Consider the following 12,477-nt stretch of genomic DNA (forward strand, 5'->3'; position numbering starts at 1 on the left):
ACAGATTCGCTCCCTTCAACTGGCATGATGAAGAAGGTATCGGGCTTCATCAGACCACACAAATCTCTGCCACTGCACCAACTTCTGGTGCCAATGGTCACGTGTCCATTTCAGTCGTAATGGCCGACATTGTGGTACTGACATTGGCACATGCATGGGTCGTCGATTGCGGAGGCCCATCTTTAGGAGTGTTCGGTGCACCGTGCGTTTAGACACACTTGTACTCTGCCCAGCATTAAAGTCTGATATTAGTTCCATCACAGTTCGCTGCGTGTACTGGCTTACCGATCTGCTCAGCCTACAACGTCCGACATGTCCAATGACGCGCGGCGGCCCAATCCCATGACATCTGGACGTGGTTTCACCTTGTTTTCGCCACGTGTTGAAGACAATAATCAAAGCATCCCTCGTACACCCGAAAATTCGAACACGATCCGAAATGCTAATGTCGAGCCTCTGGGCGATCACAGTCTCCCCTCGGTCAAACTCAGTTAGTTCGCGCAACTTCCCCATTCCATACAAGGACAGAAAGCTCACTCATACTACACGTACCGAGCGTGTGTCTGACTAGTAGTCATTCTTCGCCAGGTGACGCTGCTATCGCCTGCACAGGCTCAAATGGATAATAGGTTGGTCGTTGTAATGTTCTGACCGTCAGTGTAGATCATAGTAGACGACTATGCCCAAAGAGTGTTCACTGACGTAGCCTCTCCTCTATCAAGGGACAGCTGCAAATGAGAGTGAAATTAAGAAAGGGGGAGTATTTTTGTCTCAGCACCTGCAGTTTATGGATAGCGCCTTAGATTAAAAATCAAAACGTCGTGGGCCCGGGGTTCGATCCCAGCCACTGCTTAAATTCTCAATAAAAATCATCAGCAATGGCGGCCAAACACTTCCGACTTAAGAAGTCACCATCGTTCTGCCAACGCCGTTTGTCAAAAAGACCGGAGGAGCGCACATTTGTTCAGGCCACTCTCTTGCCCTTGTGGTGGGAAACTCACCCTAAAAGGCAGAAGAATCAAAACGAACAACTTTATGAGAATGCAGAATGAAATGGAAACCACAGCATTAAAGACACACAATGTGTATTGACAGGACATGTGGGGTGAAGTTGAAAAAGTGTCGTGATGATCTCTGCATTGGCAGAAGATTACAGACTACTCCCACGTTCGAAACTTTGGGAAGGGAGTGCAAGGGGGAGGTGACCGTGAGAAAAAGATTGAATAATCAGAGAAAAGGTAATGTTCTACGAAGCGGGACGTGGAATGTCAGAATTTTGAAAGTGGTAGGGAAGCTAGAAAGTCCCTAAAAGGAAATACTAAGGCTTAGTTTAGGTTTGGTGGGGGGTCAGTGAAGTGAAATGGAAGGAGGACAAGGATTTCTGGGCAGCCGAGTATAGGGTGGTATCAACAGCAGCAGAAAATGGTATAATAGGAGTAGGATTCGTTATGAATACAACAACAGGCCAGAGAGTGAGTTAGTGTGAAGTTCAGGTATGCATATCGATGTCGCAAACAGAAGATCAAGACATAGTGAAAGTATATGACGATGTCGAATGGGTAATTCAGCACGTAAAGGCAGACGGGAGTCTAATAGCTAGTCACAGAGACTGGAATGCAGTTATAAGGAAAGGAATAGAAGAAACGGTTACGGGAGAACATGGCTTGTTAATAGGAATAAGACAGTGAGCAACTGAGTTCTGACATAAATATCAGATAGTAACTGTTCCGGGGTATCGACAAGCGCTGGCACGAAGACGAAGATCGCAAGAACAAAGATGGCGATGAGATGTCAGCCATTAGCCTGCTGACAAGGACCGCATCACGACAGAAGCGCCCTCTAGCCGAAGAGAATATTAGCGCCGCTCCTGTCAGCCTCGTATGGACAGTATTAGCACAGTACTAACAGAGAGCACTACGACAGCAGTGACGTGTGATCCATATCAGTTGCTTACATGGACCTTCTTTACAGCAAAGGACTTCCATTGTTTGCATGTTCTGTGGGGCCGTAGATACTGCTATAAGGAATAGCTTAGTAGGCAGGTCAGTTGTAGAGGAATGGCAACCTCTAAAAAGCGCAGTCACAGAAGTTGGAGAGAAACAAATTGGTACAAAGAAGCTAACCGCAAAAAATCCATAGATAACAAAGGAAATAGTTCTGTTGATGGCTGAAAGAAAGAAGTACAAACAGGATCAGGGAAATTCAGGCATACGGAAATATAGGTTACGTGTGTATGATATAAATATGAAGTGCAGGAAGAAAAATGTGTGTGTGAAATCTTACGGGACTTAACTGCTAAGGTCATCAGTCCCTAAGCTTACATACTACTTAACCTAAATTATTCTAAGGACAAACACACACACACCCATGCCCGAGGGAGGACTCGAACCTCCGCCAGGACCAGCCGCACAGTCTATGACTGCAGCGCCCGAGACCGCTCGGCTAAACCAGCGCGGCAGAAGTGCAGGCAACTAAGGCTAAATGGCTACATGAAAAACGTGAAGAAATCGAGAAAGAAATGATTGTCGGAAGGACTGAGTAAGCATATAGAAAAGTCAAAACAATCCTCGCAGAAATTAAAAGCAAGGGCGGTAACATTAAGTTCAAAATGGTTCTAAACACTATGGGACTTAACATCTGAGATCATCAGTCCCCTAGACTTAGAACTACTTAAACCTAAATGACCTAAGGACATTACACACACCCATACCCGAGGCAGGATTCGAACCTGCGACCGCACCAGTAGCGCGGTTCCGGACTGAAGCGCATAGAAGCGCTCGGCCACAGCGGTCGACTGGTAATATTAAGTGTGTAATGGGAATTCCAGTGTTACATGCAGAGGAGAGAGCGCATAGGTGGAAAGAGTACATTGAAGAACACTATGAGGGGGAGGACGTCATAGAAGACGAAGGAGAGGCCGATATAGAAGAGAGATGGTAAATGAAGCAGGCAAAAGGGAATACAAACGTCTCAAGAATGAGATCAACAGGAAGTGCAAAATGGCTAAGCAGGGATGGCTAGAGGACAGATGTAGAGGCATATATCACTAGGGGGTAAGATAGATACTGCGTACAGGAAAATTAAAGAGACATTTGGAGAAAAGAGAACCAATTGTATGAATAACAAGAGCTCAGATGGAAAACCAGTTCTAAGCAAAGAAGGGAAAACAGAAAGGTGGAAGGAGTATATAAAGGATCTATACAAGGGCGATGTATTTGAGAGCAATATTATGGAAATGGAAGAGGACGTAGAAGAAGATGAAATGGGAGATATGATACTGCATGAAGAATTTGACAGATCACTGAAAGACCTAAGTCGAAACAAGGCCCCGGGAGTAGACAACATTCCATTACAACTTCTGATGGCCTCTGGAGAGCCAGCCCTGACAAAATTCGTCCATCTGGTGAGAAAGATGTATGAGACAGGCGAAATGCCCTCAGACTTCAAGAAGAATATAATAATTCCAATCCCAAAGAAATCAGGTGTTGACAGGTGTGAAAATTACCGAACTATCAATTTGGTAAGTCCCGCCTGCAAAATACTAACATGAATTGTTTACAGACGAATGGAAAAACTAGTAGAAGCCGGCCTTGGGGAAGATCAGTTTGAATTCCGTAGAAATGTTGGACACGTGAGGCAATACTGACCTTACGACTTATCTTAGAAGATAGAATAAGGAAAGGCAAACCGACGTTTCTAACATTTGTAGACTCAGAGAAAGCTTTTGACAATGCTGACTGGAATACTCTCTTTCAAATTCTGAAGGTGGCAGGAGTAAAATACAGCGAGTGAAAGGCTATTTACAATTCGTAGAGAAACCAGTCGGCAATTATAAAGAGTCGAGGGGCGTGAAAGGGAAGCAGTGGTTCGGAAGGGACTGAGACAGGAGTGTAGCCTATCCTCAATGTTATTCAGTCTGCATGTTGAGCAAGCAGTAAAGGAAACAAAAGGAAAATTCCGAATAGGAATTAAAATCCATGGAGAAGCAATAAAAACTTCGAGGTTTGACGATGACATTGTAATTCTGTTGGAGACAGCAAAGGACCTGGAAGAACATTTTTGAAAGTCTCTTCGGGTTTGCTGCCGGATCCTAAAATCAACTTGACTCGATATTTCGGCGATCCAACTGTTCGCCATCTTCAGGAAAATGCTGCTTATGCTGATGAGTCCCGCTGAGAACTGACGCACACTGTTCCAAAAACCGAAAATGTTGGCAACCACAACAGTTTCCTCAAAGAGGCGATTGAAATTAGGTTGACTGATAATTTAATCAACAGAGACAATGGGTTTCCTCTTAGCAAGACGTGGAATCCTGTATTATCTCGCATCAAAGCTGAACGTTCTTTGGTGCGGCCTTGACTGCGATATTTCGTTGGCAGCAGTGTTTCACTAAGGGCGGAGCCACCTCCCTGCTTTGGAAGGCAGAAACTGTGTTGGGCGGCGCATGCGCCGTGTACTGAACGGTGGCCTATATAGGACGTCGATTTGCAACCTGGCGTCAGTTCTCAGCGGGACTCATCAGCATAAGCAGCATTTTCCTGAAGATGGCGAACTGTTGGATCGCTGAAATATCGAGTCAAGTTGATTTTAGGATCCGGCAGCAAACCAGAAGAGACTTTCAAGAATTATTACGCCGGGAAAGCCTACGTAATCACCTGGAAGAACAGTTAAACGGAATGGACAGTGTCTTGAAAGGAGGATACAAGATGAACATCAACAAAAGCAAAACTAGGATAGTGCAATGTAGTCTAATTAAGTCAGCTGATGCTGAGGGAATTAGATTAGGAAATGAGACACTTAAAGTAGTAAAAGAATTTCGCTATTTGGGGAGCAAAATAACTGATGATGGTGGAAGTAGAGAGGATATAAAATGTAGACCGACAATGGCAAGGAAAGCGTTTCTGAAAAAGATAAATTTTTTAACATCGAATATAGATTTAAGTGCCAGGAAGTCTTTTCTGAAAGTCTTCGTATGGAGTGTAGCCATGCATGGAAGTGAAATATGGACGATAATTAATAGTTTAGACATGAAGAGAATAGAAGCTATCGACATGTGGTGCTGCAGAAGAATGCTGAAGATTAGATATGTACATCACGAAACTAATGTGGAGGTACTGAATAGAATTGGGGAGAAGAGGAATTAGTGGCACAACTTGACTAGAAGATGGGATCGGTTGATAGGACATGTTCTGTGGCATCGAGGGATCATCAGTTTAGTATTGGAGGGCAGCGTGGAAGGTAAAAATCGTAGAGGGAGACCAACAGATGAACAGACTAAGCGGATTCAGAAAGATGTACGTTGCAGTAGTTACCTGGAGATGAAGAAACTTGCACACGATAGAATAGCATGGAGAGCTGCATCAAACCAGTCTCTGATGACCACAACAACAACAGGGTATCGAGTATTATAATCAGAATTTAAAAGATTTTTGGTAGGCTTTAGATAGAATAAGGCAGAAGGGATAGACGACCTCCCATCAGATTTCTAAAATCATTGTGGGAAGTGCCAACAAAACGATTATTCACTTTGGTGTGTAGAATGTATGAGACTGGCGATATACCGTTAGACTTTCGGAGAAACATCAACCACCCATAACCAAAGATAACAAGAGCCGACAACTGCGAGCATTGTCACTCAATCAGTTTAACAGCTCATACACACAAGTTATTGGCAAGAATAATTTGCAGAAGAATGGAAATGAAAATGGAGGACCTGTTAGATAACGAGCAGTCTGGCTTTAGGAAAGCTAGAAGCAAAAGATGTTCATTGGACCTGTCGACATGGAAAAACCGTTCGACAATGTAAATGGTGCAAGGTGTGCGAAATACAGAGAAAAATAGGGGTAATCTACAGGGTAAGACTGTCCTTTGTGTGCAGTAAGACTAGAAGACCAAGAACAAAGTGGTCGGATTAAAAAGGGTGAGAAACAGGGATATAGCCTTTTGCCCCTCGTGTTCAGTCTATACACCGAAGGAGAAATTATGGAAATAAAAGAAATCTTCAAGAGTGAGATTAAAATTCAGGGTGATAGGATATCAGTGATAAACGTCGCTGATGACATTGCTACCCTCAGTGAAAGTCAAGAAGAATTACAGTACGCGTTGAATGGTGTTGACAGTCAAATTGGTATCGAATGTGGATTGAGGATAAATCGAACAAAGACGAAAATAACGAGAAGTAGCAGAAGTGAGAACAGGGAGAAACATAACCTCAGACTTGGGGATTACGAAGTAGACGAAGTCAAGGGCCGGCCGCGGTGGTCTCGCGGTTCTAGGCGCGCAGTCCGGAACCGCGCGACTGCTACGGTCGCAGGTTCGAATCCTGCCTCGGGCATGGATGTGTGTGATGTCCTTAGGTTAGTTAGGTTTAAGTAGTTCTAAGTTCTAGGGGACTGATGACCACAGCTGTTAAGTCCCATAGTGCTCAGAGCCATTTGACCCATTTTTGAAGTCAAGGAATTCTGCTATCTAGGGAGCAAAATAACTCATGGCGGACAGAGCAAAGAGGACATAAAAAGCAGACGAGCACTTGTAAGAAGAGCATTACTGGCGAAGACAGCTCTGCTAGTATCATAGGCCTTAATTTGAGAAAGAAATTTCTGAGAATGTATGTGTGGTGCACAGCATTCTGTGGTAGTGAAACATCGACTGTGAGAAAATCGGGAAAGAAGAGAAACGAAGCATTTGAGATGTAATGCCACAGAAGACTGTTGAAAATTAGGTAGACTGATAAGGTAAGAAATGAGGGAATTCTTCGTAGAATCGGTGGGGAGAGGAATATATGGAAAACACTAGCAAGAAAAAGGGAGAAGAAGACATCTATTAAGACATCGCGGTATTAACTTCCTTGGTACGAGAGGGAGATGTGAAAGGTAAAAACTGTAGAGGAAGGATAGATCCAACAAATAATTGAGGAAGTAGGTTGCAAATGCTGCTCTAAGATGAAATGTTTGACACAGGAGAGGGCTTTGTGACGGGCTGCGTGGAACAAGCCAGAAGGCTCATAACCTCTCGCATCGCCTGCACAAACTCTGTTCTTCGATTTAGTATTTCAGATCTCGAAGTAGGTTATGTTAGTGGTTACTATTCACTATATGACCGTGGGTGTATAATGAATCAGCAGGTGACCTTACATATTCTAAATGAATGTTATCATCAAATTTTCTGTCGAACTTTGACTTCTGAAATTTGCTGTTGTGTGAATAATAATAACAACAGTAAACACTCAAGATCCGTTCAAATTATCATACAAATTATAGGAATTAAAAGGCCAACAATGGTGAGTTGTTTCCAAAAGCCGCATAGCTGTATGAAGGTTGAATGGTTATTGAGTTTTGAGTGTTGTTATTGTTATTCATAATATCTCTGAGCAGTGGTAGCCCTCCCCAGAAAGTCGTTTTTCTGATGTAGATGAAGATGTATGTGTCTACACCATGCACTGGCACTTACTTCATGATTAGATTATTAGCGATGATCCCACTTTTCAACAATGGTTACTATGCTATTGAGAAAGTGTTCTCCTTCCTGTTGAAAAAGCCTTAAACATGATTTCGACATTTCCAAACTTTCCTGTTTGTGCTTGTCTGGCAGTTGCGTATTACGGAAGGAGTAGAATGTTTGCGGCTGTCTATAGTTCAGGGAAGATTGCGTGTGAGTAATGTGCCACTCATGCACGGTACCATCTATTCCGGGATGACGATCACTGTAAATCATTCCCTCAGTTGTCTGCACGTTCCTGTCTGTTTTCGAAGTGGATGGACTACCTAATCGCTCACCATTGTATACTAGTACAAATCCAGTTTTAAACCAATCTAACCTCTTATAAATTATTCGTTCCTCTAAACTCTACGAATAATCTCCGCAGTTTCAGACCCTTCAGGATACACAAAAAGAATCATCGCCCTCATTTTTTTCCTGGAGCGTAATAAGAACAGGGCACTCATAATAAAATGCTCTGATATCACTGGGAATTGAGATATTCTCTGAGCCAACACGGTTAACGCGCAACAGCAACAGTAAAGTTTTAGAATGTTGTTGTATCAGTGCAGTCAACCAATGAAACAAGAAAAAGAGTATGCGGCTTAAGAAGCGGATAAAACGCCATTATTTACTGACTTGTGCTTATATCATAAAAAACAAAACAAGCGCATGTTTCACAGTGGTTGGCATATCAATAAAACTACCCTCGCTGGGTGTCGAATCAATGGCCTCTGCATCAGAACCCAGAGATGAGAGTGACTGCCATACTCTTCCTACCTATATCATTGTGTTTTACTTCAAACTGCATTGTCAGCAAGACTCTACAACCAGATAAATAACTACAAGAGACTAATAGTTAAATACCAGTGCAGGATAGTCTTTCGTGTGATCTTGAGCTTCCTGAATTTCACTTATTTTTTTGTATTTACTGCATCTCTGGAGCGGAAGGCTGTTAATGTCATGCTCTATTCTTAAATCCAACACGTGTCACAACAGTGATAGTTATTACTGCCGTAAAACTTCTGTTCACTCCCCGTGGAACGGAGAAAAGTAAACAAGTATTTATAATTGGAACTCGTCCTATATATTATTTTTTTCATCTTGTCTCCTCGCCAGTCAGGGAAACGACCTACATCAAGACGTTGCAAACGAGCGTGGCCCGTGCGGTTGCTCTAAATTTATAAAGTTCGTTCAGACGCACCGCATCATAAAGTTCGAGAAGAGAGAGAGCGCGCTAATAGTATTCTAAAAAGCCGGACAGTGTTTTTTTTCATACAATGAATTGCACTTTGGTCGTTTTATCATCTCTCATATCCGTACGGCGGAAAACCTCACCATGTTTTAGTATCAAATGTGCGCTATTAACCTGCTCGAAATTGTTAGTTATCTCAGAAGACGATGTTCTGAATCGAAACTTTATTACTTAGATTTAAAATGAAATTTGCAGTCATGAATATTGAGTTTGCGGTTTCTTCAGAAGAAATGTTGCAGTTCTGTTGGTAGATTTATTGAAACATCAATCATCTCGAACGATTCTCTACCCACAAGTTAACTCTTCGTTGAGGCCATCGAATAATCAACCAAAAGTATGAAAACAGAGGCTAGTTTTAACAAGTAGTACAGAAATTTGTATATGTTTAGGTACATAATCCTCAGTTCGTTCTTCATTTCTTTGCTTTTTTCTGCATATGCTATTGCTAAGCTACTTTCAGTGTCATAAACTCAAAATATGTATCAAATACTGATGTAATATCCCAAAAGCAAGAAATAATCACGAAGACAATACGAAAAGCAAAAGTATCATGAGTAAGTGAAAAATGTAAATACAAAGAAAAAATCAGGCTGAATCGTTTTTAATCTTCCTAAGAAGGTAACGGAAGTAACGGACACTACATGTTAAAGTGCCACCGCTAAACTATTTGAAAAGACTGCTGGACAATTGTAGATAAAGAGGAGGAAGTGCTGATCATTATAGAATTCTTCTCTGAAGATCGAACAGTGCGGTAATGCTGCACACGAACTAGAAGGCCCTGGAAATCTGACACAACTCCTTCAATCATCTGATCTGGAAATCAGTCGGATCAGACGAACTGAGACCAGAGTTTCTCAAATTTACATAGATATGGAGAAAGTTATCATCCTCCAGCAGTTGTTCAACAGTATTTACAACGCCTGAAATTTATCTGAAGGATGGCTGAAGTCCACCTTCGTGGACCTGCAGAGATTACGCATTAATCAGCCTAATGTTTCAGACTGTAAAAGTGTTTCTGAGGGTACTTCGCAGTCCGGTATGGAGGATAATAGAAGCAAAAATGGTTCAAATGGCTCTGAGCACTATGGGACTTAACATCTTAGGTCATCAGTCCCCTAGAACGTGTTTGTTGTTGTGGTCTTCAGTCCTGAGACTGGTTTGATGCAGCTCTCCATGCTACTCTATCCTGTGCAAGCTTTTTCATCTCCCAGTACCTACTGCAACCTACATCCTTCTGAATCTGCTTAGTGTATTCATCTCTTGGTCTCCCTCTACGATTTTTACCCTCCACGCTGCCCTCCAATACTAAATTGGTGATCCCTTGATGCCTCAGAACATGTCCTACCAACCGATCCCTTCTTCCCTAGAACGTAGAACTACTTAAACCTAACTAACCTAAGGACATCACACACATCCATGCCCGAGGCAGAATTCGAACCTGCGACCGTAGCAGTCCCGCGGTTCCGAACTGCAGCGCCTAGAACCGCTAGACCACCGCGGCCGGCATAATAGAAGCAAACACGGCTTAGTTTTATGGGTGCTATTCAAATAAAGGACGTCTTTCTATTCAGGTTGTAGGAGAGCATTTACGCGTACCGTCTAGTGTTATACGAGGGGCGTTTGAATAGTCCATGCAAAAATAAAAACTTACGTGTTTGGGGTAAACCTTTTTTATTTTTCGACATAGTCTCCTTCTGGACTCATACACTTCGTCCAACGCTGTTCTAATTTGTTGATTCCTTCCGAACAATAGGAATTGTCCAAGTCTGCAAAATAGCTATTAGTTGCTGCAATCACCTCCTCGTTTGAATAAAAACTTTCTCCCGTCAGCCATTTCTTCAAATTGAGGAACAAATAGTAGTCCGAGGGAGCCAAGTCTGGAGAGTAGGGGGGATGTGAAACGAGTTGGAATCCTATTTCCATTAATTTTGCGACCACAACCGCTGAGACGTGTGCTGGTGCATTGTCGTGATGGAAAACGACTTTTTTGCGGTCCAATCGCCGGCGTTTCTCTTGCAGCTCGGTTTTCAAACGGTCCAATAACGATGAATAATAAGCACCTGTAATAGTTTACCCTTTTCCAGATAGTCGATGAGGATTATCCCTTGCGAATGCCAAAAGACAGTCGCCATAACCTTTCCGGCTGAATGAATGGTCTTCGCCTTTTTTTGGTGCAGGTTCTCCCTTGGTAACCCATTGTTTAGATTGTTATTTGGTCTCAGGAGTATAGTAATGTATCCATGTTTCATCCACGGTGACGAAACGACGCTTAAAGTCCTGCGGATTCTTCATGAACAGCTGCAAACCATCCTTGCAACAATCACACGATTCCGTTTTCGGTCAAGCACGAGCAATCACGGAACCCATCTTGCGGATAGCTTTCTCATGTCCAAATGTTTATGCAAAATATTATGTTCCTGTTCATTCGAGATGCCCACAGCACTAGTAATCTCACGCAACTCTTCTGTCATCCATCACCAAATCATGGATTTTATGAATGAGTTCTGGAGTCGTAACCTCCACAGGGCGTCCAGAACGTTCAGCATCACTTGTGCTCATATGGCCACTCCGAAAATTTTGAAACCACTTATGAACTGTTCTAATCGAAGGTGCAGAGTCACCGTAATATTTATCAAGCTTCTCTTTAGCCTCCTGAGGCGTTTTGTCTTTCATAAAGAAATGTTTAACCACCACACGAAATTCTTTTTCATCCATTTTTTGTCAATCACTCGACTTCCTTGATTCGCACGAATGCCAAACACAAAGAAATAGACCAATATGGCTGAAACTTGGTGTGCGTTCTTTCCAAAGATGCTACTAATTAAACATGACTTTGATACCCACCGGTGGTGCCATCGCTCGGACTTTTCATGGACTTTTCAAACGGCCCTCGTATAAAGGTTCCTAAAGAATTCGAAACAGAAAGAATCAAGCCTCCCATAATGCGACGTGATTCATTCATGAAACTTGTTATTATATAATCAATATTTTCTCTTTAATTTCTACCGAGAGTATTAGATAGGTAACAGGCGCTTCAGTCCTGAACCGCGTGACTGCTACGGTCACAAGTTCGAATCCTGCCTCGGGCATGGATGTGTGTGATGTCCTTAGGTTAGTTAGGTTTAAGTAGTTCTAAGTTCTAGGGGACTGATGACCTGAGATGTTAAGTGCCATAGTGCTCAGAGCCATTTGAACCATTTTTTTGTTAATTTCCGATAAAGCGCTGAGACTAAGCCGGGTGACCAGAACTAATTTTAGATCTGCATTTGGACATCAGTGTACAGATCTATCAGGCTGTGACTTTTTGTGGATGAGTGTAATGTTATCTGTGAAATTATTTAGACCTTCAGTATTTCGCGGTTTTTAGTTATGATGATGATGCAGGTACATCGAGATTGGTAACTGGTTCTGACGCTTGGCTTTGCAACTGGTATTTTTCGATGTTGTTTAGCTTTCGCACATATTGATGACTTTTCGTCACGTGATGAAGTTCAATTTTCCAGTATGATGTTCAATAAGGATACGCAGGTGAGTAAATCTTATAATGCAATCCTCATTCAGTGTTGTAGAAATGATGTTGCTCGTTGAAATTATTGTTATAACATATATTTTAATTGTATTAACTAATGGATTATCATTTTGGTGATAACTCCGTGTGAGAATTACTCTCACGATCTCGATCTAGTACAAAAATGATTAACGGCGATCTCGTAAATGGAAAGCCGATACTTGAGCAGTGCCATTCA

This window comes from Schistocerca piceifrons, chromosome 6 (genome assembly GCF_021461385.2).
Source record: "Schistocerca piceifrons isolate TAMUIC-IGC-003096 chromosome 6, iqSchPice1.1, whole genome shotgun sequence".
Lineage (NCBI taxonomy): Eukaryota > Metazoa > Arthropoda > Insecta > Orthoptera > Acrididae > Schistocerca > Schistocerca piceifrons.